We start from the raw sequence: 25,983 nt of genomic DNA, 5'->3' as shown, positions 1-25,983 counted from the left end.
AAATCAGTCCAGCTTGGTGGAAGGAGCCTGTAATCTCAGCTATTCCAGAGGCTGAGGCTCGAGAATCACTTAAACCGGAGCCAGAGGTTGCAGTGAGCCGAGATTGCACCATTGCACTCCAGCCCGGGCAGCAGAGTGAGACTCAGTTTCAAAAAAAAAAAAAAGAATTTTATGCTTCTCAGCTCCTCAACACCTAGTACCAGCTCCCCCACCCCCCACCCCACTGCAACACACACACACACGAGGTCCCTTAATGATAGCTGAATATTTTTTTTTGTGAGATTTTATTGTACTTTTTAGTTAAGGGATACTGTGTCAAGTATTTTAGTAGTTAATAAAGTGAAAAAAACATCAAAGCTTGTGAATGAGTCCAGGTAAGGAAGCCCACCTTGCTATCTTATCCTGGTGCAGTGAACCTGCTTCATGCCACAGATTCTTGAACCCCCTTGTGTTGTTTAACAAATTTTAGCTTTATTTTATAGTAGATAATACAGATTGCAGAAAAATTCTGAGAATAGGTGTGTGAACAGTGCTACAAGGACTGATTACTATAGTCAGATGCTCCATAAATCTGTCATTTGAAGACAATAAGAACATCTTGTAAATAGAATGAGAATCTGATGGAATAGGCATTTGCAAAGGAGGCAGATGTGGATAGGCGTGGGTTACAAGATGGCATCTCTCATAATGACCTACCTTGCAGCATAAGATTCACAAAACACTGGTGAACACTTGGAGGGCCCTCTGAGAGGCTGCTCAGTTTAAACTGCTACATGATCATTTAATAACAGGTTAACAACACTATAGAAATGCTTTGGGTTCTCAGAATGCCAATAAATTCTTTTGCCACTTCTTAAGGTGCTTGGTGTATAGCTCTTCCCTAGAAAGGGACTTGTGTGTTGGTAAAGGCTGCCCATGGAAAGTTCTCAGAAAAGCAGTTTTCTCTGAATTCACTGGGACATTCATAGCGCTTCTTAGAAATTTCTAGGGATTTGGATTATATTTCTTGAAATCTTTTGGTGAATATCTTTTTTCAGTGTGACTTTTGCAATATTCAGAATATACTAATTTTTTTCCCTCTTTATTCAGTGGGCCAGAAATAAGTGGGTCAGATGTGAAACAGAAAAGAAAAAGTGCATGTCTTTCTGGGCGTGCATGCGCGTGCACACACATGGTGGGGGTGGTACTTAGCATGGAACCGGCAATACTCTGGTCTTGCCATATGGCTTATTTGCAAATATAGATTGTAGAAACTTAACCACACTAAATTAGGCATCTGTGCTTGACAATATTGCCTGAAGTTAGGCTTTCAAAATGCAGATAATCATATTAATGCTTTTACAATGAGGCTTTTCCTTTGGGTCTGGGGCTTAGGGAGTGGCATTGTGAGCTCTGTTCTTTGGTTCCGGTCTGTGACCATGCCCCCCACTTGTTCAGAATTCTGGAGAACCTGGAGTCATGTTTTGTCATCTCTTCCACAAAGGTCAAACGGGAGCCCTTACTTTTCTGGACACCACTAGAGTGCCGACGGGATTGGATTTTATATGTAATTGTAACTGAAAACTTCTCTGCTGGGAAAGGGAAAGGATGACGGCTATTCCAAAAACATGCGCTGTCCCAGGGATGTTGTTCAAATGACATGTTGCTGGGAATCCGTCTTCACTCTAATTCGGGAGTGAGAATTACAGCATTGTCACAGTTTTACTCGAGACTGCAGATTCTTAATAAAGTGTGCTTTGGGGCAGAGGCTTTTATTTTCCTTTTATGTGTAACTAGTGCTGATGCGATGCCTCCAGGATGAAATTTAAACTGGTATTATAATCACAAATCACAACATAGGACGTCTGTTTGTTTGGTCAAAGTCAACACAGTGTCCTGCTCAGATCATCTGAAAGCATTAGTGCTGCTTTTCTGAGCTGAGGGTAGAACCCTTCGCTGCCCTTTAATCAAGTCCCCTGCCATGTGTGTATACTTGTGTTTGGATGATTGGGCTTATCTGTGTTTTCAGTAGTGTTTCCTTGGAGATAAGTAGGGCACACGCCTTAATAACAGGGTACTGCATATTCCAGGCATCTGAAGACACATGCCACACATACCAGGAAATAAATCACATGTCACTCTTCATTCTCAAAAAAAACCCACAGTTCCATCATCACCAAGGGCATAGCAGATACCTGACGGGACTTATTAGACATCCACAGGCAGAAAGCCTCCAGCAGGTGGGTCCAGAGTGGCAGCTGGCCCTCTGCATATGCTAATCGAAGATGGAAATGTAAGTGTCCAGCAACTGGCTTTGCTTTAAAAAGCCTTGGATCTGATGTGGGTGGTTGGTTAACTAGTGTAGCACATTTGAGACTTCACAATAATATGAGAGTGGCCAACACTCCCGAGTGTATATGGGGTTTAGTATGTACTGTGGTGATTTAGAGATAGAATGTGTTTACTCCAAATATTCTCTAGTGCTTCCTGAGCTTCCTGAGCTCATAACAAACCTTTAAAGGTATTTTTCTACACTTGTTCTTAGCTAAAAAGTGAGGAAGTGATCAAGATATTTTTCTAAATCCTCATTTTACAGAAGACACTGAGGCTCAGATAGGAAAAGTAACTGGCTCATGGCAGAAAGCCAGAAAGTAGTAGAGAGAGTGTTTAAATCCAGGGGTTTGTGATATTTAGCCCAGAACTATTTGTGCTATGCCATGCTACACAAACCTTTTCTCCAATCAGAAAGCTCAACTCAGCACCCTTTCCCAAAACTCATGGGCAAGAACTCAGCCCACATTTCCTCAGGGCAATCAGCCTTATGGGGGTGCCCAGAAAGCACCCCTCCACTCTGCCTAACACAGCGAGTGGTTCTGGTCCATGAACCTCACTGGTTTGGCCTGGCCGTGGAAGTCCTGAGAAGCCAAGATCAAGGACCAGATGGCTCTCACTTTATGCCCGAAACTTGCACAACTGCACAGTGAGGACACTGGCGTGGCCAGCTTTTAATGAACAACCTGCTCTTCAAAGGACATAACAGTCGTAAACGCTTTTTAGCTCTCAGCGACCATGTGCCTGGGGCTGTAGAAAATCTATACTGAATGAAATTAATTGAAAGAAAACAAAGTAACCTTTTATTAATTGCCTCTGGCACAGATAGTAGAGTGATAGGGGGAAGATACATTTGTCTTTGTCCATAAACTTCTCCCGTTTGTAATATCCTCCATCCATCTCACTCACCTCTCTTCACCCTTCAAGCTCAGCAACATTAACTCCTTTCTCCATGAACTCAGTCCACACTGATATCTCCTGCCTCTAAGAATCTGCTCTCATGTTAACATTTAATTTAGAATTTATTTCGTCTTTAGTAATTTATGTCCTATGTTCTTTTCTAGCTTTAGAAGTTTCACAAGGTTAGAATGTATATATTTGTATGTATGTATGTATGTATGTATGTATTTCACTTCTTTTGGTTTTGGCTTCTTACCACAGTATAAGCAATAGGATTGAGCTCGTAATGAAAATGCAGTACATATAGGCTAGTGGGTTACTGCCTCTATAGCTTTAATACCGAGTCATCCTCTGTCCCCACCACCATTTGTTTCAGGATTTTCTGATGATGATATCAGAGTAACAGATTTCTATGGAAAACAAATATTTATTTCAAACTTAATTAATACTTGAATTTAGACAGCAATTCCATTCCTGATGATAAAAACTAAAATGTATGCTTCTAGTATCCAACCACTCACAACTAAAAAGTTGTAATTATTTGCATAGGAAACTTCAGCTAAGTAGACCTGCTTTGAAATGACACCTGGCTGACCTGTCCCAAGGTAGCTTTTCCCAAGTTTATCCACCTAACCTCCCATCCCTCCATCCATCCTTCCATCCATCTATCCATCCATTTAATCCACCACCCCAAATCCATCCTACATTTAGTCATTCAGCAAATGTCTATGGAACAATTATTTTATGCCTGACTGTGTCCTAGATGCTGGGGATGCAGTGATAAAAATACTAGATATAAAGTGTATTCTAATAAACAAAAAACATAGTGGGGCTCAGAGAAAAAGTGAAAACAACAATTCATATAAATGAACCAGAAAAATGTCCAGTAGCAATAACTGCTCTGCGGATAATACGAATAGAATATACGTTCCTATTATGGGTAACTCCTTTAGATTGGCAGGTCAGGAAGGCCTCTCTGAGGAGGTAACATTTAAGCTGAGATAAGAAGGTTAAGAATCAAGTGTGCACTGATTAGGGACCGATCCTCCCAGGTAAAAGCAAAAAGCCAATGCAAATGTCTTGTGGAAGGAAGGAGCTTGGTGTTCTCCGTAACGAAAAGAAAGCCAGTGAGCCTGGAATGGCAGGTACGGGGAGGGAGGCTGCCGCTGACGAGCTCAGAGAGCCTGGGCAGGCCCCGGCAGGAAGGCTTTCGTGCACCAGGCTAAGGAATTTGGATTTTATTTTTTGTAGGGTGAGAGGAACTGGAAAGTTTGATGCTTTAAGCAAAGCTGTGTGTACGATGGCTATTTGTATGTGTCATGCCTAGGCTTAGGGATGCCCACATAGATAGCCAGTAAATATTATTTGTGAGTGTGTCCGTGAGGCTGTTTTCAGAAGATGGTAGCATTAGAATTGGTAGCCTGAGTGAAGAAGACCACACCGCAAAATACAGGTGAGTGTCCTCCAACCCATCAACAGCCTCTCCACACAGCACAGGTGGGTGTCCTCCAACCCATCAACAGCCTCTCTACACTACACAGGTGGGTGTCTTCCAACCATCAACAGCCTCCCCCACACTACACAGGTGGGTGTCCTCCAACCATCAACGGCCTCTCCACACTACACAGGTGGGTGTCCTCCAACCATCAACGGCCTCTCCACACTACACAGGTGGGTGTCCTCCAACCCATCAGCAGCCTCTCCACACTACACAGGTCGGTATCCTCCAACCATCAACGGCCTCTCCACACTACACAGGTGGGTGTCCTCCAACCATCAACAGCCTCTCCACACTACACAGGTCAGTGTCCTCCAACCCATCAGCAGCCTCTCCACACTACACAGGTCGGTGTCCTCCAACCATCAACGGCCTCTCCACACTACACAGGTGGGTGTCCTCCAACCATCAACGGCCTCTCCACACTACACAGGTGGGTGTCCTCCAACCATCAACAGCCTCTCCACACTACACAGGTGGGTGTCCTCCAACCATCAGTGGCCTCTCCACACTACACAGGTGGGTGTCTTCCAACCATCAATGGCCTCCCCACACTACACAGGTGGGTGTCCTCCAACCATGAATGGCTTCTCCACACTACACAGGTGGGTGTCATCCAACCATCAGCGGCCTCCCCACACTACACAGGTGGGTGTCCTCTAACCCATCAACAGCCTCTCTACACTACACAGGTGGGTGTCGTCCAACCATCAATGGCCTCTCCACACTACACAGGTGGGTGTCTTCCAACCATCAACCGCCTCTCCACACAGCACAGGTGGGTGTCCTCCAACTATGAATGGCCTCTCCACACTACACAGGTGGGTGTCCTCCAACCATGAATGGCCTCTCCACACTACACAGGTGGGTGTCCTCCAACCATCAACAGCCTCTCCACACTACACAGGTGGGTGTCGTCCAACCATCAACGGCCTCTCCACACTACACAGGTGGGTGTCCTCTAACCCATCAACGGCCTCTCCACACTACACAGGTGGGTGTCCTCTAACCCATCAACAGCCTCTCCACACTACACAGGTGGGTGTCCTCCAACCATCAACAGCCTCTCCACACTACACAGGTGGGTGTCCTCCAACCCATCAGCAGCCTCTCCACACTACACAGGTGGGTGTCCTCCAACCATCAATGGCCTCTCCACACTACACAGGTCGGTGTCCTCCAACCCATCAGCAGCCTCTCCACACTACACAGGTCGGTGTCCTCCAACCATCAACGGCCTCTCCACACTACACAGGTGGGTGTCCTCCAACCATCAACAGCCTCTCCACACTACACAGGTGGGTGTCCTCCAACCCATCAGCAGCCTCTCCACACTACACAGGTCGGTGTCCTCCAACCATCAACGGCCTCTCCACACTACACAGGTGGGTGTCCTCCAACCATCAACAGCCTCTCCACACTACACAGGTCGGTGTCCTCCAACCCATCAGCAGCCTCTCCACACTACACAGGTCGGTGTCCTCCAACCATCAACGGCCTCTCCACACTACACAGGTGGGTGTCCTCCAACCATCAACAGCCTCTCCACACTACACAGGTGGGTGTCCTCCAACCCATCAGCAGCCTCTCCACACTACACAGGTCGGTGTCCTCCAACCATCAACGGCCTCTCCACACTACACAGGTGGGTGTCCTCCAACCATCAGTGGCCTCTCCACACTACACAGGTGGGTGTCTTCCAACCATCAATGGCCTCCCCACACTACACAGGTGGGTGTCCTCCAACCATGAATGGCTTCTCCACACTACACAGGTGGGTGTCATCCAACCATCAGCGGCCTCCCCACACTACACAGGTGGGTGTCCTCTAACCCATCAACAGCCTCTCTACACTACACAGGTGGGTGTCCTCCAACCATCAACAGCCTCTCCACACTACACAGGTGGATGTCCTCTAACCCATCAACGGCCTCGCCACACTACACAGGTGGGTGTCCTCTAACCCATCAACGGCCTCTCCACACAGCACAGGTGGGTGTCCTCCAACCATCAACTGCCTCGCCACACTACACAGGTGGGTGTCCTCCAACCATCAACTGCCTGAACAGAATGAAATAGCAGAGGAAAGGAGAATCCCCTCTCCCATACATCTTCTCCGGCCCTCAAACCAGGTGCTCCTGGTTCTTGGACCTTTGGGCCTGATCTTGGGCTTACACCATTGGCTTTCCTGGTCCCCAGGCCTCTGGACTTGGCCTCACACCACCAGCTCTCTTGTGTCTTCAGCTTGCAGATGGCAGATCACAGGACTTCTCGGCCTCTATAATCACGTGAGCCCATTTCCATAACACATCTCCTCCTGTATCTCTATATATCCTGCTGGTTCTGTTTTTCTGGAAAACCTTGACGAATACAATACGGCTTATACATTCTGTGTTTTTAAAAAATCGCTCTGACAGTTGCCTGCCAACAGGTAGATGGATGAAAAAGAGGAAGCGAGGAAAGAAGTTAGGAAGGTGTGATGCTAGCTCAGGCTAGAAACGGTAGTGGCACAGTGACTGGAATAACAGGAGTTAATACATTAAAAAACTGGATACGTTTGTTGATTAAATAAACAGGAGCTGTTGGTGGATTACATGTGAGGGAGTAGTGAAGAGGGGAAAAAAATCCCTATTAAAACGCAGACCATGATGAACACTCCAAAGTACATTGACAACCAAGACTGATATCTGCCAAATTGTGGCGGAAATTTCAAATACTAACAGGCTGGTAGAAGTGAATGAAGAGATGTATCTGTTGGTCTGTGACTACTCAGGAAGTGTGCCACACTTAACTGTAGGAAAGGTCTTCAACCTGTTCATCTCCTACCTGTCAGCAAAACCAGCTCTGTGCTGCCTGAATACCCACCAGGGGGGAACCACTTTGGAAGCAGGATCTCTCTCTTCCCACATCATGTCTTAGCTCCCTTACATGGCCATATGGTAACAGGCTCCGAGGACACACATGAATAGAATGCAGCAGGTGACTGCCTGCAGGGAGATGTACGCCCTGGATGGTGGCTTCAGCAAGAAGAGCTAGGGGCAGGGCATCTTGTGACTAGAACTTCTTCACGGTCTCCGTTGGGTCCCAGCATGGTCAGCAGAGGCTCCTGTGTCCTTCATCCCGGCAGGTTGTGGAGCTGGCCCTCACCCTCTCCTGCTCTGTCTGACCTTTGCACACTGTCTCACATTTCTTCTCAATGAGTGCTCCAGGCACTGATGACCAAACCCGCAGAATCATCCAAAGATGAGATTTTATTGCCATTCAGATTGTGGGTCAAATCAGTGAGAGAGAAGATGTAGCCTTGTAGAATATAAGTTTACTAGGAAAAGCTTTGTTCTCTCTTTTTTTTTTTTTTTTTTTTTTGAGAAAATGAAGTCTTGCTCAGTCACCCAGGCTGGAGGGCAATGGTGCAATCATGGTTCACTGCAGCCTCAACCTCCCTGTGCTCATGTGATCTCCCAACCTCAGCCTCCAAAGTAGCTGGGACTGCAGGTGCGCACCTCCACGCCCGGTTAATTCTTGTATTCTTTGCAGAGATGGGGATTTCGCCATGTTGTCCAAGCTAATCTTGAACAGGGATTTCACCATGTTCCCCGCGATGACGCAGGTGGATCGCCTGGGTTTAAGTGATCCACCTGCCTTGGCCTCCCAGAGTTCTGAAATTACAAGCATGAGCCACCGTACCGGGCTGCTAGGGAAGATTTTACTAAACCCTCAGAACTGGGCCAGATGTTGTTTCTTAACTCACTCTGCAGCTAGCAAAGCTCCAAGAGAAGGACTGGAATATCATTCGTAGAGACTTTAGCTAGAGTCTAAATAATAGCTAATCTTTCAAAGGCAATAAAGAGAAGGAACCACATTTGGGATTTGATGAAAAAATAAAAATCCAGGAAAAGGCGACATTGCCTTAAATATCTAAAGAAAGAAAAATTGGGAAAAATTTGAGAAACCTGTTTAGCATTCCCAGTAGGACACAAGAAAATATATTTCCTATAAAGAGCAAAAAGACACATGGATAAAATAGACTGAGACAATATGGTCTATTTCACTCTCACCCATTTAGCCTGGCGGCAGCATTTAGCAAAGGGGTTCATGCCTTTGGCTACCACACATCGCAGGCTCTTGGCACTCCTGTCTCATTGCCCACCCCTGCTGTCTTCTTTAGTGACATCTCCTCACTCCCCTGATCTTGAGAAGTTGGAACACACAAGGACTCAATCTCTGGACCTCTTCTCTCTTCTATTATTCTCTTGGTGATTTCATTCATTCAATAAATTGTAAATATCACCTAATTACTAATCACTCTCAAATTAATTTCTCTAGTACTGATCCCATCATTGACCTTCATATCTGTCTGCCTGTATCTCCCTCTCCATACTAACAATATCCTCTTGAATGTTAATAGACACTGAAACTCTCACTATGCCCCAAATCTAGATCCTGAAAACTCCCTTCTTGCCACTGGCTGCTGGCTTCCCCATCTAGGCCGACGAGCAACTCCACTCTTTCAGTGACTCAAGCCAAAAATCTTGGAATCACTTTCAACTCCTTTCACCTCTTTTACTTTATATCTGGTCCTTCAGCAAATGCCGCTGAAAACACCTTCAAGATTATGTCAAAAACTTCTTTTCACCTCGACTATCCCTCCGTGGTCTAAGGTGCCATCATCTTTTACAAGGATTGTTGTAATAGACCTCTAATCCCTCTGAGATCTGCTCTTCCCACTTTACACTCTGTTCTTAACACAGAAGCCGATGTAATGTTTTAAAAATAAAAATAAAATTATATTCTTGCTTTAAATACATTTTCCCAAAGATTTCCTGACTTACAGAGTGGAAAGTGATGTAATTACAATTACCTACCAAGCGCACACAAACTACTGTGTCCCTCACCACCTCCGATGTTTTCTCCCTGACTCTCCTTCTCTAGCCACATTGCTTCCTGCTGTTCCTCAGACACGATCAGGGTCCAATCTCAAGGCCCTTTTATGTGAACCCTTTGCCTGGAATTCTTGGCGTGCTCATCACTTCTTTCTCAGTGACTACTTTCTCCCAGGCAATTGTCTCTTTCTGATGAGAACTGTTACATCTGATAATCTCACACACTACACACACAGACCTAGTTTGTTTTATAGTGTGTGTCTTTTTGCTCCATGTAGACAGGAATTTTTGTCTGTTCTATTGATTGCTCAAAGCCCAGTGCCTGGAAAAATACCTGGGATGTATGAATTAATAAATTTGTGAATATAAAGGTCATGTACAACATAAAAAAGAAACTGAATGAGCAAGGCAAAAGGAAAATACAAACAGTAAAACCAAAGTGTGAACAAGATGTGCTGAGCAAACACTGACACTATAAAAATAAAATCTAGAATTTTATCTAGAAATAAAACTTATAATTTATGATTTAATTCTATTTTTTTTTTTAATGCAGTCTTGCTTTAATCCCCAGGGTGGAGTTCACTGGCAGGATCTCGGCTCATTGCAACCTCTGCCTCCTGGGTTCAAGAGATTCGCATGCCTCAGCCTCCCCAGTAGCTGGGATTACAGGCATGCACCACCACGCCTGGCTAATTTTTGTATTTTTAGTAGAGATGGGGTTTTGACATGTTGACCAGGCTGGTCTCAAACTCCTGACCTCAGGTGATCCACTAGCCTCAGCTTACCAAAATGCTGGAATTACAGGCTTGAGCCACCAGACCTGGTCAGATTTAGTTCTAAATTTTAAAACTCTTCCAGAATGACTAGAAAATTCAAAGGGAAACAAATTTTTTAAAATGCTATAAAAGGAAAGAAAACATACTAAGCTGTTAAATTTTAAAATTATTATGTAATTCAAATTAAACTGTAAATATCAGTGCAGAGAAAATAATCAGACACTATTGGAGAAACGTTTCCATATAAGAATAAAATAAAGACATCTTAATGTGCAGATTAATTAAGTTTATTTCATATATATTTTTTTTATTATGCTTTAAGTTTTGGGATACACGTGCAGAACGTGCAGGTTTGTGACATAGGTATACACATGCCATGGTGGTTTGCTGCACCCATCAACCCGTCATCTACATTAGGTATTTCTCCTAATGCCATCCCTCCCCTTGTCCCCCAACCCCCAACAGGCCCCAGTGTGTGATGTTTGCCTCCCTGTGCCCATATGTTCTAATTGATCAACTCCCACTTATGAATGAGAAGAGAACATGCAGTGTTTGGTTTCCTGTCCCTGTGTTAGTTTGCTGAGAATAATGGCTTCCAGCTTCATTCATGTCCCTGCAAAGACATGAGCTCATTCTTTTTTTATGGCTGCATAGTATTCCATAGTGTATATGTGCCATATTTTTTTTTATCCAGTCTAACATTGATGGGCATTTGTGTTGGTTCCAAGTCTTTGCCATTGTGAATAGCACTTCAATAAACATATGTATGCATGTGTCTTCCTATACACCAATAACAGAGAACCATATCATGAATGAACTCCCATTCACAATTGCTTCAAAGAGAATAAAATACCTAGGAATTCAACTTACAAGGAATGTGAAGGACCTCTTCAAGGAGAACTACAAACCACTGCTCAATGAAATAAAAGAGGATACAAATGGAAGAACATTCCATGCTCATGGATAGGAAGGATCAGTATCGTGAAAATGGCCATACTGCCCAAGCTGATCTTAGTTATTTCTTGTCTTCTGCTAGCTTTTGAATTTGTTTACTCTTGTTTCTTTAGTTCTTTTAATTGTGATGTTAGGGTGTCGATTTCAGATCTTTCCTTCTTTCTCCTGTGGGCATTTAGTGCTATAAATTTCCTTCTAAACACTGCCTTAGCTGTGCCCCAGAGATTCTAGTAGGTTGTGTCTTTGTTCTCATTGGTTTCAAAGAACATCTGTATTTCTGCTTTAATTTTGTTATTTACCCAGTAGTCATTCAGGAGCAGGTTGTTCAGTTTCAATGTAGTTGTGCTCTTCTGAGTGAGTTTCTTAATCCTGAGTTCTAATTTGATTGCACTGAGGTCTGAGAGGCTGTTATTTCCATTCTTTTGCATTTGCTGAGGAGTGTTTTACTTCCAATTATGTGGTTGGTTTTAGAATAAGTGCTATGTGGTGCTGAGAAAAGTTTATATTCTGTTGATTTGGGGTGGAGAATTCTGTAGATGTCTATTAGGTCCGCTTGATCCAGAACTGAGTTCAAGTTCTGAATATCCTTGTTAATTTTCTGTTTTGTTGATCTGTCTAATATTGACAGTGGGGTGTTAAAGTCTCCCACTGTTATTGTGTGGGAGTCTAAGTCTCTTTCTAGATCTCTAAGAACTTGCTTTATGAATCTGGGTGCTCCTGTATTGGGTGCATATATATTTAGGATAGTTAGCTCTTCTTATTGCATTGATCCCTTTACCATTACGCAATGCCCTTGCCTTTTTTGGTCTTTGTTGGTTTAAAGTCTGTTTTATCAAATGAGGATTGCAACCCCTGCTTTTTGCTTTTCTTTTGATTTGCTTGGTAAATCTTCCTCCATCATTTTATTTTGAGCCTATGTGTGTTTTTGCATGTGAAATGGTTCTTCTGAATATAGTATGAATATAGCACTGTCCCTCATGGCTTCCCTTGGCTAGGGGAGTTCCCTGACACCTTGCACTTCCCAGGTGAGGCAACACCCCACCCTGCTTCTGCTTGCCCTCCTCAGGCTGCATCCACTGTCTAACCAGTCCCAATGAGACGAACTGTGTACCTCAGTTGGAAATACAGAAGTCATCCGCCTTCTGTGTTGATCTCGCTGGGAGCTGCACACCGGAGATGTTCTTATTCAGCCATTTTGCCCAGGATTCAGTTGCTTATTATATTTTTGAAAAGATCTATAAAATTAGCCACATCTACATGAGTCTGGTGTGTTTTAATTGCAGTGGTCATGTCCTCTTAGTTTCTCAAAAAGGTCAACTAATGTAAGTCCTTACCACTCTAACAATAAATGTCCAAGATAATACAGCACATCAGATAAAGGACCAAAGTAATTACAGCAAAAATTCTGAGCAAGATAATGGGGATTAGGACATACCCTCTGCAGACATTGATTTCTAGAGACAGTGCTGTAGAATGATTAAGAATGTGGTTTCTGAGATTTCGAACACCCATTATCAGCTAGGCAATGTTGAATTATATTTTTGGCTACTTTAATGTTTGTGTTCTTTGATTCCATCACCCTGGCTGTTTCTGGATCTTTTTTTCTTGATTGTTTTTTCTCCTGGATATGTCACATTTCTTGCTTCTTCACATTCCTAATTTTTTAGTGGGTGTTTGACACAGTGAATTTTACACTGTTGATTGCTGCATTTTGTTGTTTTCTTTAAGTAGTGTTGGGTTTTGTCCTTGTACACAGATGAATGAGTTCCCCAGCCCCAGAGATTTTTCTCCTATGCATGCACAGATCATCACTCAGCCAGAGACTTGGGGAACCTTGCTACAGATCTCCAGACTCCTCTTTCCAGATAGTTATCTCCTTTCCAGTGTCTCTGCTCCACACACATTTTAGCTGCATTGGTCTGGCCAAAATCTGAGGCTAAGGGAGGATTCTGAGCTTTGTATTGGTTTCCCACTTTGCATCATGGCCTGAAGGCTGACTCGTGGCAGTGAGCTGCTGCCATTGTAGGATCTGCCTTGTCTGTGCTCCTCTTCTCAGAGACCAGAGTCCTGCACAGTCTGTTATCCCATGTCTGTCAATCACTGTTTTAGATATTGATAGGGATAGGAGACAGACAATTTCCTGGGCGGACAGGAACAGGTCCCCATGAAACCCGACCTTGAAGTCAAAGACAGTTTAAAGCCTGAAAACTGAGCTGGTAGGTTCCAGATAGAGGCCATGACCAGAGTGAGAGCTTCCATCTCCGTCTTACCCTCTCTCTCTCTCAATTGATTCCTTCTGGATCATGCCTTTTAACCAACTGAATGGTACTTTTTCAGGAGCCTATGCATGGACAAATCAGTGTGCCCTCTCCCATTCTGAGTCCATTAAAAACCCCTGGACCAGCCTCACAGATGGCTACCCACTTTGGGGCCCCCACTCGCAACTGAAGGCAACTTGCCTTCAGGGTCCCTTCTTGCAGTTGAGAGTTTTCCTTCTGTCACTCAGTACAATTCTTCTCTGCCTTACTCACGCTCCAACATCTATGTACCTTCATCCTCTTGGTTGCGGGATGAGAACCCAGAACTAGCTGAGTTGCAGGCAGCAGGAATGAATAAGCTGTAACTTACCCTCTTTTTGCCAAGCTGTGAGTGGCAGAAATAAAAGAGCTTGTAACATAGTCCCACTTGTGGAGCTACGGGAGTGACGAGCTGCATCATTCCTTAGGAACTCAGACCTTGGACTCCCTGAGCAAAGGCTGCAGCATACCTTGGGGCTCTGCAGTTGCATCTTCGAGTTTCCAGGTGCCACCATGTTTCCCTTGTCTAAACACTGGCTCCCAACATGGAAGCTGCTTGCAGCACACCTAGTCCATTCACAGGCTGAGCACGGAGTCCCTGTTCAGGTGAGGGATCCTGAATGTAGGGCAAGCCGAGGGCAGCCTGCTGGACCAAGTGGGTGCAGTGAGCCCAGTGGGCCTGAGCTAAGCCCTGGAAAAAGGTCATGGCAGCCGCAGAGATTTCCAGCTGGTGAAATGGCAATGAAAGAATCCTGTAACAATATTTTGTCCAGTGTTCTAGTTGTCTAAGGAAAGTGGGTAAAGCTGGCCCCGTTACTCCATCGTGTTAGAAGCAAATTTCAAAAGAAGGCATTCTTACACCAACCCAAGGTGGTGTAAGAGTGACTTACAGAATGTATTACAGAGAAGTTCTTCTCCCACACATTTCAATTTAGGAAAACAAGAAAGCCAGGAATCTGCATTTAGAACAACATCCCAGGTGCTTCTGACATAGGAGATCCATGGACCCCCTTGTGAGAAACGAAATAGAAGATGATTAATTCCTCCCAGACTATTGTTTTTGTCCTGACTTGTGAATATTTTCACATTAAGAAAAAATGACAAGCCCAAAACAAAACAAACAGGAAAACCCATTCTCCAGTGAGGACCATGATATCAAACTCACAGCATTGTAGTAACATTTAAGGGGAGCCATTTATGTAAAGTGTGTGACTTATAGTGTTAAAGATTGAATTATGTTCCCCTTCAAAGAGATACATTAAAGTATTAGCCCCTACTACATCAGACTATGATCCTATTTGGAAACAGTGTCTTTACAGAGGTAATCAAGTTAAAATGAAATCACTAGAATGGACCCTAATGCAATATAACTGGTATCCTTATTAAAAAAGGAAACTTGGACACAAAGACAGACATGCACAGAGAGAAAGTCATATGAAGACACACAGGGAAGAGAAGGCCATGTAACTACAGTGATGCAAGTCAAAAGAAACCCAGATTACAGGGAGCCACTAGGAGCAGAAAGGGGCAAGGAAGGGTTCCTCCCTAGAGCTGTCAGAAAGAGCATGGGTTTGATGACATCTTGATTTTATGCTTCTAGCTTTGAGAACTGTGAGAAAGTAATTTTCTGTTGTTCCACGTCATCCAATTTGTGGTTTTTTTTTTTTTTTTTATGGTAACCCTAGGAAGCAAATACAGATAATGAATATGGAGCAGGTAGTCAAAAAGTTGTGAGTAGGTGAGGTGGGAAGGCATGCCAACTTCTCATCCATGATGGAGCTTGCATGGGAGCAGGAAAGTTATCAGGGAAAGAAAGAGATGGTCTTCCTGGGAATTAAAGATGATCAGAAAACTCTGTGATTGGTGCAGAAGACACAGAAGCCCACATCGGGGGAAGACAGAGGGAGCCAGGGTCACTGTCATGAAGATTCCTGTTCTCCATGCTCAGAAATTTGCACAGGTCACATTGTTTTGGTTGACTCAAGAAAATTAGCAGCAGTAGGCATTTATCAGACAAGCATTTGACTTCAGACATTTTCTGCTGCTACCTCCCTTATCTCTAATATTTTCTGAAGTGACCCAACTTGGCAATCTCAACACTGTGTACGAATCCACTTACTAAAGGGGTTAAGTTGTGCTGATTGGCAACCATGTCCAGGCAAATGTTGCCAGGCCCCTGGGAAGGCCAGCTAGCCTCTCTGTGTTCCTCCCAGGGGTGAAGTCTTCCTGTAAGGGCTCATCCGATGCCCAAGTCACCAACAGTCTTACACCGTAACACGCCTTTTATCTTCTCCCCTGCAAAGCTCAGGGTTAGCAAAGGGGACTCCCATTGGAAGATATGGTGTCCGACTCAACTCTTGTTCTTCTGTGAGAATTCTGCGGAATAAAAAGTCAGTGTTCTCCAAGCCAGCATGGATACCTGGTATCCACTACATCCCAGTAGGAGAAAGTCTGCTCTCTGAACATTGAGCGTTTCTGGTTCTGTGTGCTAATTTCCCCCAGAGGCAGGGAGTGTTAGCTCCCTCCACACCAAAGCTTCTGCGCCATATTTGGAGCCACAAGACTGGCCAAATCAAAGCCAGTAAATGGCATCCGTTTCTGCACTTTCTCCAACCAGCCTCTTGGCCTCCTTACATTGCTTATTCATGTGTGTGTCTCTCCACTACTATATTGTAAATTCCCCGGGAAGAAAGTGTCGTGTTTTATTAATCTTTGTCAAGTGCTTTGTGTTAACAAAGAGAAGATTAAGGAAAAAACAGCTATGGCACTTTCTAGATTGAGAACATTTGCATGTCCAGTCATGTGTACATATTTATGCGATGCTCCTCGTGTAATTGCTTTTTTGACTCAACAATTACCTTCAATAATTTTTCCCTTTATTCTACCTCAGGAGACATCAACTCAACTATAACAAAAGCCTGCTGATGGGTTCCTGCCTCTATTATCTCCCTGGGAGCCTGGACACCCAAGAAAAAAGGTCAACTTTTCTTTTAGTTTGTTGACTTATTGCACCAATGTTTCTTGAGTACCTGCTGTGTGCCAGGCATTGGGTTATGTCCTTAGGATATTAGAAGAGGTATCCAAGGAGCTCACAGTCTGATGATAAGACAAATAACTCTAAAAGAAAGTGCTGAGTTGCTTCATGGGAGATGGAAGGGGAGGGTGCCCTGGGAGCACAGTTGAGAGGACCTGCCTCTACCCTGTTGGGCACAGCAAGGAGTCTGTGAGCTCTGTTCCTCCTTAAGCCACTCTTCCCCTGGAAGGTTATGCAGCTGCAGGTCCTGACTCCTAGGGTCAATATAGGTCTCCTGACAACCTTTAGATCCAGGACACTGGAGGAAATCCCACTCTCTGGTGGAGAAATCTAACCGGGAGAACCTGTCGTTCTGTTGGTCTTGACCTCTTCCTTTTCTGCTAGCTTTGCTCCAGTGTCTATGACTGCAGATTGCCAGCTAGCTGTGGATCAGTGCAGCATAGCCTGCACTCAGAAGGACCTCGAGTCGGAGTCCTGGCGTTGCCTCCTAACACTACCTCTTACCACCTCTCTGACCTTGGGCAAATCACGTCTCAGTTTCATCATAAGTAAAACGGAAGTGATAATAGGACTTCCTAGGGTTGTCATGGGCCATAAGTGCATGAGTGTAAACAATGTTCTGCGAGCAGTATCTGCTTTTTAGAACACCCTATAGGCGTTCCATATCAGTATTAGAGAAAGTAGCATGGCAGTATGGAACAAGATTTACTTGTCATAAAGTGGGGCTGTCGATGCTGGCTCATCTCCCACCTGCCATATACTCTGAGGACAAACTGTCGTCCTTGCTGGATGGTGGAGAAGGATGAAGAAGTCTTAGTTCCTGTCTTCATTTCCCTGCCTTCCGATTCAAAGCATCACCAATATCCAATTTCAGAAAGCCCAAAATGCTCACACTGAGAGGTGATTGCCTTCGTTAAATGTTTACTGGTCACTCCCAGGGGTGATCTCTGCGTTGTATGTGACGGGCCGGGCTGCAGGGTCATCTGTGTTGTGAGACTCTTTGCCTCTGCTCTAGAGAACAGTGTGGGCTGCCTGGGTGTCCCTCTCTGGACTCCAGCAGGGCGGGGCTGGTGACCAGGCTCCACAAGTGCTCTGGGTGGCAGCTGCAGACTTGGCACTTCTGCCAAGGCAGCCTGTGTGGGCAGAACCAGAGCATGGAAATAGCTGGAATCCAGTGGGCATGTGTGCTTCCGGCTGCTGCCCTACTCATGCTCTCATCTAGCAGCCCGGTCTGCTGCGTGGGAGGGAGCGAGGAGGGAGTGGTGACTGGTGGCCATGAGAACCCTGCTTGCCCCGAGGAGTCTGTGCCAGAGAAGCGCAGGACGGCAAAGCTGAAGCGACTGCCAGGCCATGTTAGCCCCATTCCCCATCGTACAGACCAAGCTGCAGAGGTCCAGACAGTGGGACTAGCATCCCCAATGTCAGACAGCTGGTTGAGGTGATAGAGCTAGAATCAAATTTCACTGTGCACAGTGGAAACCGTCTGGTTTCTAGGTCTTTCTAGACCAATTGCAACATTTTTACTGATACTGGCATAATACCAGTTTTCCCAAATAGTCTGCTTATCATCTCACTCCTCCATGTTAGGCTTCGTGAAGACTTCCTTCTCCTTCATTCCCCATCTTTGACACCTCTAGACCAGTTGTGATGACTCTAGAACAGCTGACCACAGAAAAAGACTGGGGTAATCCTACAAGGTGAAGCTCACGAGGCCAGTGCCTGCTTCCATGGTGCCTACCGCCAGGCCTACTATTGCCTTTGAGATCTGACTCAGAACACAATGCCAAGACCTTTCCATTAGATACATATACCTGAATTTGGACACTCAGGTTTTTTTTAGTGCCTCACATAGAAAAGCACCAGAATTGTCACCAGACAGAGCAACCCCAGATTCAAGGACAAATTGTTTGCATCTGTTAAAAGTCTTACAACTTAAGTTACCATTGGCTCCAAATAAGGTCAGTTTGGATTCTAGAAAACAGAAATCAACATTACCTTCTCTCTTTTATGAAAACTACCTTCTTGCCTCTATCTCTGATGAGAACTGTGTGTTACTAAATTCTCGGCACAGTACAGCTTACTGATTCCGGGGATCTCTGTCCTCAAAGAGTCCTTAGGATCATCTAGTTAGAATTCCTTTCAATTTACAGATGCAGAAACTCAACCCAAAATTCTCATGTTTTTCCCTAGTTCTCGAGGCTGGTTATCTGATTTCACTCTCAGAACTATAATCTAGGTCTTTCTGCAACCCTGTGGAGACGTCTGGTGAGCGGCAGAGGTGCCATGCTCTGCAGAAAATGGGAGGGAAGGAGCCCTGTAGGACTGTCTTTGAAACCCCACTCCAGCTTCTTCTGAAATGCAAGGCTGAGCTGTAATCTAAGTCTTTCCAGATATTCACTGAAGTCAGACCTGGTGCCAACCACCTGTAAACAATGACGAGTCAAGTTTGTCCATTTGTGAGAGATGCGATGTGGCCTGGCCCTGTGCTTTCTTCCTGTGTGTGGGCTGCTCTGAGCAGGATGCATGAAGCAGCAGAGACGAGGAAGCGCCAAGGCTCGTGAAGGCCCCGGGACTACAGAAAGGACCCCTGACTTTACTGTGTCATGGCCTGTGTGGACACAGGTGGACCTAGGGCAGGGTTAGCCCTTCAAGGAGTCCCAGAGACCTCGTGATGACTTATCTTCTGCCCAAGTGGTGAGAAAGGAGGTGGAGACATCTGTGACTGCAGTATCTGCAAGACACAGTGGCAAAGGGAGCTTTCTACCCTGTCTGCTCTTCAAACTCGTGGGTTAGTAGGCTACCCGGAAGTATCTTATGATCATTTTGTGTGGCCCACGGTAAAATAAAGTAACTGAGGAGCAGCTATAAATAGGGTAGGACACTCTTCCGGAGATACTTCTCGTCGGGTGGTGGTCAGAGGCATCTGTGCCCACACCCAGGAATGCCCGACAGGTCCCAAGGCCATGAGACTACGCAGAGGAATAAAAGAGGGTGGGCCGGGACACAGCTGTGGCCGCAGGCCCTGACGCTTCCTTCGAGGAAGGGTGCAACCGCATTCTTGTATCGGTGTCCTCCCAGGCCTTCCGGGGATTGCCCTGGAAGCGGCCTGCTGGAAGTGGAAAGCTATGTGTCCTTTAATTGCTCCTGATCCCTGGAAAATCCCCAGGCGTGGTTGCCTCTGGGGATGTCTTACCCCGGAATAGGCAGGCGTTTGAAGGTCTCTTGGCTTTCAGAGAAAAGGGAAACGCGACACTGATGGCTGTTGAATCCGGAATCTCTCTCTTTCTTCTTCGCACATTCTCTCTTCTCCTGTCCCTTTCTCTGTCCATATTTCCTCTCATCTTTTTAGAGAGGCAGAGAAGTTTTTAAAATAGGATACTAGGAATCTTAGAGCTGTAAATTTCTTTGCTTTCTTGCATTTTAAAGATTTAAGAACTGAGGCCCAGAGAGGGAGAGTGGCTTGTCCAGATTAGGAAAAATGAAGCCCAGAGCTTCTAAACGTCTCAATTTGGGATAGAGCCTCCTTCCTCCTCACTGACGCTCACCTGTCCTGAGGCACCCGCGCCTTATCTGCAGAACAGTTGGACGGTCTATTTGCTTACCCATCTATCCACTCAGTTATATAGAGGATTTCAGATTTTCCATGGCATTGTGAAACAAACCAAAACCACACCGCTGCCTGGATTTGGGGACCTGAGCTGAAAGATCCTCTTTGCTTCTCTGCCTGTTATTCTCTGTTATTCTCTGTCCCTCGAGGCTATTTCCTCAGCTTTGCCATAGGGAGGGTAGACTGCAAGCTCTGGAGTTCGCTTGGACACACTAATGCTTTATCATCTCTCAAATCACTTTCATTCCATCTGAGTGTTGCAGAAATATATGCTTTGCGGGGAGCACAATGTTTAGGACACCCCAGTCCACCTGGCCTGCGAAGTTGGAAGCTCTCACCAACTTCACCAGACTTCAGAGTTGTGAGATCGGCTAGAATGTGAGCCGCCTGATATATTGCCACCACTGCCTCCACACTCTCACATTCCTGTGCATGGCCCCTCAACAGCTGCTCCAGTGAGAATCCAAGTATAGTTCCCCCTGTGGCCACATTCTATGCTGCTTTTCGGATCAGCTTTTGGGCACGGCCATTTCTGTGAAGGCCAACCAGCTAACCCTCATACAGGCAAGAATTCCCTCACACATCTCACACATTCAATTTCAATGACTCTGTTCAGAGTTTATGTTCTTTTTCTTTTTTCAGTCTTGCATTTACAAACTCGCAGAAATGCAATCTGCAATAGTGTTACCATGGTTGTGCTGAAATCGGCAAGGGCCTGGCTGGGGAGGGCTTGATACTTCCTACAACTGGGAAGTTACGGAAGATCCCGCTGCAGCGTGCTGGATGATTTAGGAAAGGCAAGTGATCTGGAAAGCTAGAGTTTGTTGTTTCTGTTCTAGACATTCAGTGTCAGGTCAAGTCTCGCGAAAGGTCTGCAGCTCTAGGACTCGAGGCTAGAGCCGGTGCTCTCCAAAAGTCCCATAGTGTAACTGAGGTTAGTCCAAAGCCCGTCATGTTTTTTCCAGGATAGCTCTGACCCTTCACTCCAACTCTGCCTTAGCCAGTCCCATGTCAACTTCACTCTGTTTCTGTCATAAAGAAAAGCATAATCTTTACTTTTAGACACATCTGAGAAGTCTCTCTCAGCCATTTGAAATAATGTCACCATGGCAAGAAAATTAAGTGGCCTTGCTTACCCTCAAGTTCCAAAACCTTAAAATACAGCCACTGCCTGACTATGTGCATATCGTGAGAATCAAATAGAGTAAGACAAGTAAAGTAGCTGGCATGCATGTGAAGTTCCTTTTCTACTCTCAGTTTCTGTCCCTACCATTCCCTGTTCTCCCTTCCCCAGCCGGCTGTAGTAGAAGAAAAACCTGAGGACACAAAAAGCTGGCTTCAGCCACCTAACGATCCCTGTGATTCTGAATGAGTTGCCTAACTTCCTCGTTGGAAAAGTTGAAATAATAACAATACGGCAATCATAACTTCCTTAGGATTACATGATTAAGATGACAGTGTAAATAATAATGATAGCTGCTATCTATGTTAAATATTTTATTTACATTTAGTATTTGTGAGTACTATATGCCAAGCAGTTAATGCATCTCACTCACACAAACATATCTGGTGGATAACTATAATAATCTCTATTTTCCTCATGAGTGACTTGAGGCACAGAGAGGTTAAATAACCTTCCAAGGTAAGAGAGAGATGCTTCCAAGAGTCCACACTGGGAGTCCATTTGTCCTGACTCACCTGCGGTGCTAGACACATCATCCTGCCCCAGTAAATGCCCTACCTGGGTGGAATGAACAAAGGTGAAGAAGGCGTCATCCGTATTCCTACTGTAGATAGGGCTTTTGTATTTTTGCCCCAGGCTCTGGCTCTTGGAGACCCATCATGCTGTTTGGTTTTTTGCCTTCAAGTGTTCAGGCAATCAGTGATGGAAGCTTCCTAGGACCACTTGCTTTTAATTCTGCTTGTTAGGATTTCTCAGGATCAAAGGCAAAATACATGCAGCTCTAAGTCTGTGACAGTGAGCGAACAGTGATCGATGCCTGAATGAAAAAATTTCAGGTTCAAGACCAATTCCGACCTCTCTCCTCCAGCTGTGTCCTCCTTAAGCACAGTGCCCCCTCCTGCTTCTGCCAAGACATGGTTGCTCTGGTGAGAACTCATGCGCTCTTCAGCTTGGAAGAGGCTAAGACAATTATTTTCAGAAATGAACCAAGTTAATGAGTGTAGATTCAACTTGCTATGATAGGAATTGGTTGACCCAGTAAATGCTATAAATCTTTTATAGGTGAATTACTTCCTTCTAAGCATATTTTTATAAATTCCTCCAAGTAATGAGTTGAATGGTATAGTGTTGCCTGGTTTGTATCTTCATTACCTGCAGTACTTGAAATTTATATTAAAACAGCACTCTATGCATAAAGTTATATAGAGATATTAATTAATGGAATTACTGTGAAAAAATATAAAGTGTTAATTGCTACAGTGCCCACATAAATGAGAACTCCCAGGTGACCTGAGGCTGCAAAGCATACATTTTGCACAGGAAATCATTGATGTCTTTTTTCTTTTCTTCACAAATGCACCTGTTTCTAGTCCAGCCCTCTGGCTTTGCCTAGAATTCCCTCTCCATGTGGATCGTGGAAGTGGCTAAAAATGCCTTCTCAGATACATCTCTGCAGAAACTTAATTTCTACTTTTGGCTGCCACAAGTCTTGCTTCTTTGTTATCATGGCCTACGATCATGTAATGGACAGAATGTTGGAAATAATTCTCCTGCTAATTTAATGTTCATCCAAAGCTGAGACATCGTCATGGCACCTTCCTTAGTTGATAAAACAGTCAAAAGATTGATCAAGTCTGTTTTACTGCAGTGAGCACGTTTTCCTCTTCTTCCTAGTGTCTTTGATCTTTAAATCTCAGTTCTTCATTTTCTGTAGCAGGGATTCCCAAATTCTATTCTCTCAGTTGGCACTGTTCCGTAAATGTAAATAAATTTAGATACATATGTGTGTTCCTTAGTGGGAAGGACTACTATTTATTTTTAGAGTGATCTTTCGTATGTTTTAATGCTTATATATCCCAAATGTGAGGTAATGATCAATTTTTGTTTTGTCTTGAATTTATGGATCTGTTAATATCCCAAATCTGAAAGGCACTTGCGTAAGAATGCTGTTTTTCGTTGATTCCAAAATACACTCTCCCTATCCCATCTTCTTATTTCTGAAGCTGAAACATAACTTACAGTCAGTGACAACTTAGTTTCAAGAAAATAGAGGTATATCTGTTATTATAATCTTATCACGCGTGGATAAGATGAATGTTTACAGAATACTTTTCCTTTGGTTTTCTCATCAGAGTCATACAATTGAGTGTGTGGATGAACATATTCTCTGAGCTGTATCAAGATATTTTGGGAGTGGTTGTTATAGATTGGATCTTGTTCCCTCAAAATCCATATGTGGTGTCCTTATAAGAAGAGAAAGACATCAGTCGTGCAGAGAGGAAAGGTCATATGAGGACACCACAGGAAGGCAGCCATTGGCAAGACAAAGAGAGAGACCTCACCAGAATCCAACCCTGCTGTCACACTCTTCTTATACTTATAGCCCCTAGAACCGTGAGAAGCAATTTTTTTCCTTAAGGCACCTAGTCTGTGATATTTTATTAAAGCAGCCCTAGATAACTAATTTTATTAAAGCAGCCCTAGATGACTACAGGAAGAGATCAATGTTGCCATGATGATATTGGGAATTATTTTGTGAATGAACTGCAGCTTGGCCAAACACATTGAAATGGACAAATTACAGATTATTATTTCTAATCTTTAATTGCAAAAGTCCTCCATATGCATTGTATTTGTCCATTCTCATCCTGCTAATAAAGACATACCCAGGACTGGGTAATTTATAAAGGAAAGAGTTTTAACTGACTCACAGTTCCACATGGCTTTGGAGGCCTCACAATCATGGTGGAAGGTGAAGGAGAAGCAAAGTCATGTCTTACGTGGCAGCAGGCAAAGACAGCACGTGCAGAACTGCTCTTTATAAAACCATCAGATCTCATGAGACTTGATCACAATCATGAGAACAGCATGAGAAAGACCCAACCTCATGATTCAATTACCTCTCACTGGGTCCTCCCATAACATGTGGGGATTCAAGGTGAGATGTTGGTGGGGATACAGCCAAACTATATTATCTATTAAAATTCAGCAATAAAATCTGAGTCTATTTATTAATTTTAAAAATAAACTCTCAGCAAAGAAAGAATAAAACTTCATCAAACTACAGAAAAGTATTTATAAAACCTATAGCTAATGTTACCCTTAATGGTAAAAGACTGGATGCTTTCTTCCTGAGACTGGGAGTAAAACATGGGTATCAGCTCTCACCACTTCTGTTCAATGTTGTGAGAGGTCATAGCTAGAGTGATAATGCAAGAAAAATAAATAAAGGGATAATAATTGGGAAGAAAGAAGTAAAACTGTTGCTTTTCACAAAGGGCAGGATTGTCTATGAAGAACACTCTAAGGAATATTGAAAAAAACTAGTAGGATGAATAAATGAATCTGTAAGATAATGATTAATATATAAAACATAAGCAGTGAAAAAATACTTTTATAAAATACCATCTGTAAGAGCTTCGCTAATACTTAGAAATAAATTTTATGACTTAGAAATAAATAAATTTTATGCAAGACCTCTGTAAAAACGACTAGAAAACGTTACAGAGAAGAGACAGAAAAGGTCTAAATACATAAAAAGATAGACAATGTTCATAAAATGAAATACGTAATGCTAAGATATCCATTTCTCCAAAATGATTCATAGATTCATTATGTTTCTAATAAAAATTTCAGCAGGCCTTTCAGAGTAATTGGTAAGCTGTTTTTAGAATTTATATGGAAATGCAAAGTATGTAGAATATCCAAAATATCTTGAAGAGTTGGGAAAGTTGGAAGACTTACACTAACTGATTTAAAGACTTACTTGGATCCTAGGCCTAAATGGAGAAACTAAAAGTCTAAAAATTCTAGCAGAAAACATTCTGCAATTTTAAAGTAGGCAAAGACTTCTTAGAACAAAAAAAACCATACAAATTAAAAATATATAAATTTATCTTATTCAAAGAAAAAGTCTTCTGATTTTCAAAAGACACAGTGGAAAATGTAAAAAGACAAGTCGTTGACTGGGAGAAGGTACTCTTAATCTGAATAATTGGAAAAGGATTAATATCAAGATTACATAAAGCATTTGTAGAAACCAATTTTGAGAAAAAAGTTCAACAAAAATGGGCATAAGACTTAAACAGACACTTCATAGAAGAAGATATACCAACGTCCAAGAAGCCTAAGAAATCCTATTTTATGTCATTTGTTTCTAGGAAAATGCAACTTAAAACCACAATGAGATACTAGAATATATTCGCTTGCATGGAAAAATTGAAAGGACATACCCATCAAATGTTGTCAGGCATATGGAGCAACTGGAACTCTGATATATTGAACTTGGGAATGTAAAATGGTAAGCCACATTTGAAAATAAGAATTGGCAGTGTTTTGTAAAGTTATGCATACACTTATTATATTAGTTTTTACAAATTACTATGTAACAAATTACTGCAAATCTAGCAGCTTAAAACCACTTACATTTATTACCTCACAGTTTCCCTGGATTAGGAGTCCAGGCAATGCTTAGCTGGGTACTTTGCTCACAGGCTTCAATCAAGGTGTGGACAAGGGTTGAGGACTCATCTAAGGCTCACGGT

General features: G+C 43.6%; 1 long non-coding RNA gene across 3 annotated transcripts; it reads left to right on the top strand.

Moving 5' to 3' along the window:
• Window positions 1-5,572: 5,572 nt before the first annotated feature.
• On the top strand, window positions 5,573-11,135 carry LOC141408282 (uncharacterized). Of its 3 annotated transcripts, XR_012421804.1 has the most exons (3): window positions 5,573-6,743; window positions 6,908-6,996; window positions 10,160-11,135. It is a non-coding gene; the product is annotated as an uncharacterized lncRNA (long non-coding RNA). The 3 variants fall into 3 exon arrangements; XR_012421803.1 differs by having other exon boundaries at window positions 5,886-6,996; XR_012421805.1 differs by lacking the exons at window positions 5,573-6,743; window positions 6,908-6,996 and adding an exon at window positions 8,004-8,200.
• The last annotated feature ends 14,848 nt before the right edge of the window (window positions 11,136-25,983 follow it).

This window comes from Macaca fascicularis, chromosome 13, assembly GCF_037993035.2.
Source record: "Macaca fascicularis isolate 582-1 chromosome 13, T2T-MFA8v1.1".
Classification (NCBI taxonomy): domain Eukaryota; kingdom Metazoa; phylum Chordata; class Mammalia; order Primates; family Cercopithecidae; genus Macaca; species Macaca fascicularis.
Note: the sequence above shows the minus strand (reverse complement) of the source record. Positions and strands in the feature narration are given on the sequence as shown.